This window comes from Dipodomys merriami, unplaced genomic scaffold (genome assembly GCF_024711535.1).
Source record: "Dipodomys merriami isolate MVZ:Mamm:240054 unplaced genomic scaffold, mDipMer1.0.p SCAF_3, whole genome shotgun sequence".
NCBI lineage: Eukaryota > Metazoa > Chordata > Mammalia > Rodentia > Heteromyidae > Dipodomys > Dipodomys merriami.
Genome location: NW_027204492.1, coordinates 14,353,797 through 14,360,123, shown reverse-complemented (window position 1 = coordinate 14,360,123; position 6,327 = coordinate 14,353,797).

Genomic DNA, 6,327 nt, shown 5'->3' with positions numbered 1-6,327 from the left:
CCTGGCTTGTGATTCTGGGGTACAGCGATAAGTGTTTCACTTTGTGACACCCAGATCCAAACCCATAGCTATGGCAGCAATCCTGGAGAGAGCAGCACTAAGGAAACAGCTCTCCTGTAGCTGAGGCCAGCATGCCAGAAAGGGCTGGCACCCCATGCTGAGGCTGAATTCGAGGTCCTATATGACCTGCTTTGTTTACAAGCTGAAGGACGGCACTGATCTGGAATGCTTGTCTGAAACACAGACAAATTCACAACTAGGACCTTGACACTTGCCTGTCCCAGGAAAACCCCATATGGGTCCTGTCCAATGCAGTCACGTCTCTAGAAACAAACCCCACTGGTTAGGGTAAGCGTGGGGCAGGAACAGAAATACGTCCAGAGGTGGGGAGGAGAGCAAACGCTGCAAGCTTCCTCAAGTTCCCCCTCGCCACTACCCCCACCCTGTCCTCTCCCTTTCCGCTCCCGATCCCTTTCTCCTCCCCTTCGCCTGCCCCTTCACCCACCCCCTTCTCCTCCCCACTCAGGTGAGGGAGCAGGCCACCCCCTGTGCCCAAAGGAAGACAAAGTGTTGGAACTCTTTAAAAGGCTCAAGGAATCAGGGAAGAGCCACCAAGGGTTTTGAACCCACCCCGCCTGGACACTTCGTCCGCATGACTCCACCTCCTGCCCCCCTCTGCCAACGTGTCTTCCCGGCGCCGAGTAGCCGCTTGGAAAAGGCCTGAGCAGACACGAACATGGACCCCAACCTGAACCCCGAGCACCCCCCCGCCCCACAGAACCCGGCCAAGGGCCCAAGGGGAAGCCTTCTGCCCCAGCGAGCAAACCTCCAGATGCGGCGGCCCAAGAGGACCCAGGGAGTAGAAGCCACTCAGGAGAACGGGGAATAATGACACAGAGGTTGGGGGCAGTGAGAACGCAGAGCGGGGGTCTTATCTAGAGCCCAAATGCAGACCTGAAGTAGAGACGGCGCCCAGCTCCAAAATGGCGGGCAGCGGCGTGCCTCACCTCCAAAATGGCGGGCAGCGGCCACCTCACTCTCAAAATGGCGGGACAGGAGCCTGCCTCACTCTCAATATGGCGGGGCAGGAGCCTGCCTCACTCTCAAAATGGCGGGACAGGAGCCTGCCTCACTCTCAAAATGGCGGGGCAGCGGCATACCTCACTTACAAAATGGCGGGCAGCGGCATACCTCACTTACAAAATGGCGGGCAGCGGCCACCTCACTTCCAAAATGGCGGGGTAGTAGCCCGCCTCAATCCCAAAATGGCGGAGCAGTGGCACGCCTCACTTAGAAAATGGTAGGAAGTAGCATGCCTCACTTCCAAAATGGCAGGACAGCGGCGTGCCTCACTCTTAAAATGGTGGGGCAGAGGCCCACCTTATTTCCAAAATGGCAGGACAGAGGCGTGCCTCACTCTCAAAATGGTGGGCAGCGGCGCACCTCACTTCCACAATGGTAGGAAGTAGCGTGCCTCACTGCCAAAATGGCGGGGCAGTGGCACGCCTGACTCCCAAAATGGCGGGGCAGCAGCCCACCTGACTCCCAAAATGGCGGGGCAGCAGCCCACCTGACTCCCAAAATGGCGGGGCAGCAGCCCGCCTCATTTCCAAAATGGCGGGGCAGGAGCCTGCCTCACTCTCAAAATGGCGGGCAGCACACACTTCACTTCCACAATGGTAGGAAGTAGCGTGCCTCACTGCCAAAATGGTGGGGTAGCAGCACGCCTCAATTCCAAAATGGCGGGTAACTGCACATACCCTTCCAAAATGGCGGAGTAGCGGTGTGTCTCACTCCCAAAACTGCGGGGTAGCATCCACCTCACTCCCAAAATGGCGTGGCAGTGGTGGGCCTCTCTCCCAAAATGGCGGGACAGCAGCACGCCCCACTGCCAAAATGGCGGGAAGCAGCGTACATCATATTCAGAGGGATTTTCTAGAACTACCTCTAGGGTGCAGACGAGGCTGCACATGTGCGCCTTCTGTGGCCTGGGGTGGAAGTGCAGGGAAGATTTGTCCCAGGCAGCTTTTCTTTTCTTTTTCATCTTCTTTTTTTTTTTTTTGGCCTGTCCTGAGCTTGAACTCAGAACCTGGACACTCTCCATGAGTTTCTTTTAGCCCAAGGCTAGCTTTCTACCATTTGAGCCACAATGCTATGTCTGGCTTTTTTGAAATAACAGTTTTATGGACTTTGCTGTCTTTGAACCGCAATCCTCAGAGCTCAGCCTCTTGAGTAGCAAAGTCCCAGAGGTCTTTGATATATTATCGTCCAAGGATGGAGGGATCATGGGACCTAGCTACAGGCCAGCAGCACCTACTTGACCCTGGCAATGGCACCTGTGCCCCCTCTGCAGAAGCCAGGGGTTGTGTGCATACAGAGCCTGATGTGCTGGGAGGCTGATGACCCAAGGAAACCCTGGCTCCCACCACTCATTTGGTCACATGCATCATTCAGGCATTTTTTCCCCCCTGGGGACAACTGCTAATGACAATCTTGCTTGTTCATAAGAACACCCAGTAGGACCCTGATCCAGAAAGCCTAAAGTCCTGGGTGCTATCCATGGTCCACCTGTGGCTACACCTTTTAAAGGAACCAGTCCCTTTCCTTTTCCTCAGCAAAACATTGGCGTGAGCTAGAAATAGCATCAAATGCAACCTATCTGCTGGTAACATGAAAGATGCACTGATGGTCCTAATGGATACCTCTACCATATGACAAATTCCCATAGCAACTATTCCTGGGGAAAAGCGAGAGTCAGTCTTACAAAAGTCTCCTCCCAAAACGCAGAGTTTGTGGTTATTACTGGTGGAGAAATATTAGTCCCACCCATTGTAAAAATCAAACAAATCCAAGAGATCCTTGGAAATTGCTTCTATTCAAGTCTGTAATGCATTGGTTGCTGGCTGCCAGATGCATGAAGGACTGGAGGTATTTGTGTTCAGCAGGTCAAAGCATTTTTTTTCCGGAGAAGCCCAAACACAAGTGCTTTTCAGGAACTTGTACTGCATAAAAAATAGTGAAGATAATTCAGGAGGAGAGTTTGGAGTATAGGAGTGGCTATCTAATCAGGTGTGCACTGCTGTGGATAATAGGATGCTCATGGTTGAGCTGCTATCCTGTAATGTTACGGATTTCACAGTACCTTTAGAATAGAGCACATTTTATGAGACTAGTGTAAGGAGTAACACTCAAAGACTAACAGGTCTCCTTCTGTGACTTCCCTAATTTTACAGACTAAAGACTTGTTAGCAAGGCTCCAGTGACTCACACTTACAATGCAGTCTCCTCAGGAGGGTGTCTGAAGATGGTGGTACCAAGCCTGCCTGGGGAAGAAAGTCCATGGAACTCATATCTCCAACTAAACATCAAAAAACTGGGAGTGCAGCTGTGACTAGAGTATTTGCTTTGAGCAAAAAAGAATCTCAAGGACAGCACCCAGGACCTGAGTTCAAGAATGGTATAATAAACAAAAACAAAAAACAAAAACAGGAAGAAAAACAAGAACATCCCCCAAAGATTTGGTGTTGCTGTTTCACTTCTGAATAGATTTATGTTCCTGACACATTTATCTGAGACTCCCCATATTGTCCAGGTTTACTCTAAACACCCAGGCTCAAGCATCTTCCTGCTCATTACCATGAATGAGTTGTATTACTTGGGTATGTCACTATTCTTGACTAGAAATACTTGGTCTGGTAATATTTACCAGTATTCTCATTCATTTTAAGCAACTTTGTGTTTTCAGACCTATGTCTCACCTATTCTAGATGTGTTTTTCCTTATATATTTTTATGTCAGTATAAACCAAACACTGAGATAGCATTGACCAGCACATTCCTGGGGCTGTATCAGTGATAATGTCTAAAAAAATTAGAAGGAATAGAGACAACCTAAAAACAGTGGTAGGTTCTAGCCATAGGAGTTAGGATAAGGAGGATGAAAGAAATGAAGAAGGTCACGGTAGATTCTTTGAAAGTATGAAAATATAATAATGAAACCTCTTGAACTTATTTTGGGAAGGGGAAAAATGGAGTGATAACAGAGGATAAGACAATATCATAAACAGGTATGGATTGCCAACATGAGTTTATCCCCTCCACCTGTATTTAAGATAATAAATAATAATAATAAATAAGATAATAAATAAATAAATAATAATAATAATTTAAGATAATAAACCCTAAGAGACTACTTCATTTAACATGGGTTTTCCAGTTCCTCCCATTTCTTTACAAGTGATGCAATATCATTCCTTCTAATGGATGAGTACAATTGCATTGTGTATATGTACCACATTGTCTTGATCCATTCATCCATCTATGTTGATTTCATACCTTGGCTATGGTAAATAGTGTTGCAATGAATATGGTTATGATGGTGGCCTTACTCTATCCTAGATTGCAATGTTTTGGATAAATACTTAAGATTAGAATTGTTGACTCATAGGGTAGTTTTATGTTTAGTTTTTTGAGGAGCCTGCATAAAATTATGGTAAGTCATGTCAAGAAAGACAAATTTTGTGTTTTCTCTCATGTATGGAAACTAGAATTTATCTATCTATAAATATGCATTTTGGGGTTGTATCCAAGTGTTCACTAGTGTACTGACCAAAATATAGTAGTTTCAGGTGAGAACTCACTGTAAGTCCTTAGGAAGGCTAACTCACAGTCCAACAAAGTAAACACCAGGAATTAGATACTCAGAAGTGCAGGATGGGGTTATGGAGAGAGTACAGAAAAATGAGGAGAGGAAGGGGAGGATGCATTCAAAGCATGCAATGCATGAACTACACAATTAAGAAAATTGAGGAAAGTGGTGGGGTTGGGAGAGATGGGTGAAAATGATAAATATATGACTTTGATCATTATTTACTATATTCTTATACTACTCTGTTGAATGAAAACTCCTTTCTACAACTACTTAAAAATATTTTAAAAGAGAAAGCAGGAAGAATGATGATAAGCTACTACCTCCTTTGTATGTGCTAGGTATTATACTATATGCTTTTAGCTATTTCATGTTCATAATAAACCAGTAAGTAAAAACCTTAAATAACTGAAAGCTTGGGTAATGTGGTAAAGCAGTATCGTGACTGTCATGTTGTGAAAGTGAAATTCTGTGTCTAATTAAAATTTGTTTTGTTTGAGGGAAAAGGGTGAAAAAGTTCAGCTGTGGAACTCACTGGACATGGATGAAAGTGAACTATACAACTCATGGGTAGAGACAGGAGGGAGGGACTGGGAGAGCATGAGGGAACAGAAGACACTGTATGAAAGGAAATGTACTCATTACCTAACTCCTGTAATTGTAATCACTCTGTATGTCACCTCCGTAATAAAAATAAAAATTGTTTTGTTCTTGCTGGTGATGCTGTAATCCAGGATGGTAGGCATGTGTTCTACACTGAGCTACAACCACAGTATAGATTGAAAAAAAAATCCAGGCAAAAGTGTATTGCAGCAGAACATGACAGATTCTTATTGGATGGGAATCTTGGAGAGAGAGAATACTCATAGTGTTGTACTCTTGGTCAGTTGGGTTGTTGTAGCAGACTATCATAGCCAGAGTAATTTAAACAAAACACACTTTCTGGGCTGGGAAGGTGGCTCAGTGGTAGAGTGCTTGCCTTGCATGCACGAGGCCCTGGTTTTGATTCCTCAGCACCACATAAGCAGAAAAAGCCGGAAGTGGCGCTGTGGCTCAAGTGGTAGGGTACTAACCTTGAGCTGCAGAGTTCAAGCCCCATGACAGGAAAAAAACCCCACACTTTCTTCTCATCATTGTGAACATGAGGAAATCCAATATCAGGGCATATCAGGATACAAAAAGGATCTGGTGAGGGACTCTGCATGCCTCTAGTTTGTAGTCAGCTACCTTTCTATATTCAGGCATGTGTGTGTGTGTGTGTGTGTGTGTGAGAGAGAGAGAGAGAGAGAGAGAGAGAGAGAGAGAGAGAGAGAGAGAGAGAGAGAGAGAGAGAGAGAGAGAGGTATTTCACGCTGTAACTGAAGTGATCCCATCAGGGACATCCTTCCCTTATTACCTCATCACAAAAACCCTACAACATTCCATCAAAATAAGAAATATGGTGAGTGGCATGTTTTTTTGTGCCAGTCCTGGGCTTGAACTCAGGGCCTAGGTACTGTCTTTTCATTTCTTTTGCTCAGAGCTAGTATTCTACCACTTGAGCCACGGCTTCACTTTGAGCTTTTTTGGAAGTTTATTAGAGATGAGTCTCATGGACTTTATATCTGCTGGCTTCAAACTGGGATGCTCAGATTTCAGCCTCCTGAATAGCTAGGACTACAATACTACAATTGTGAACCA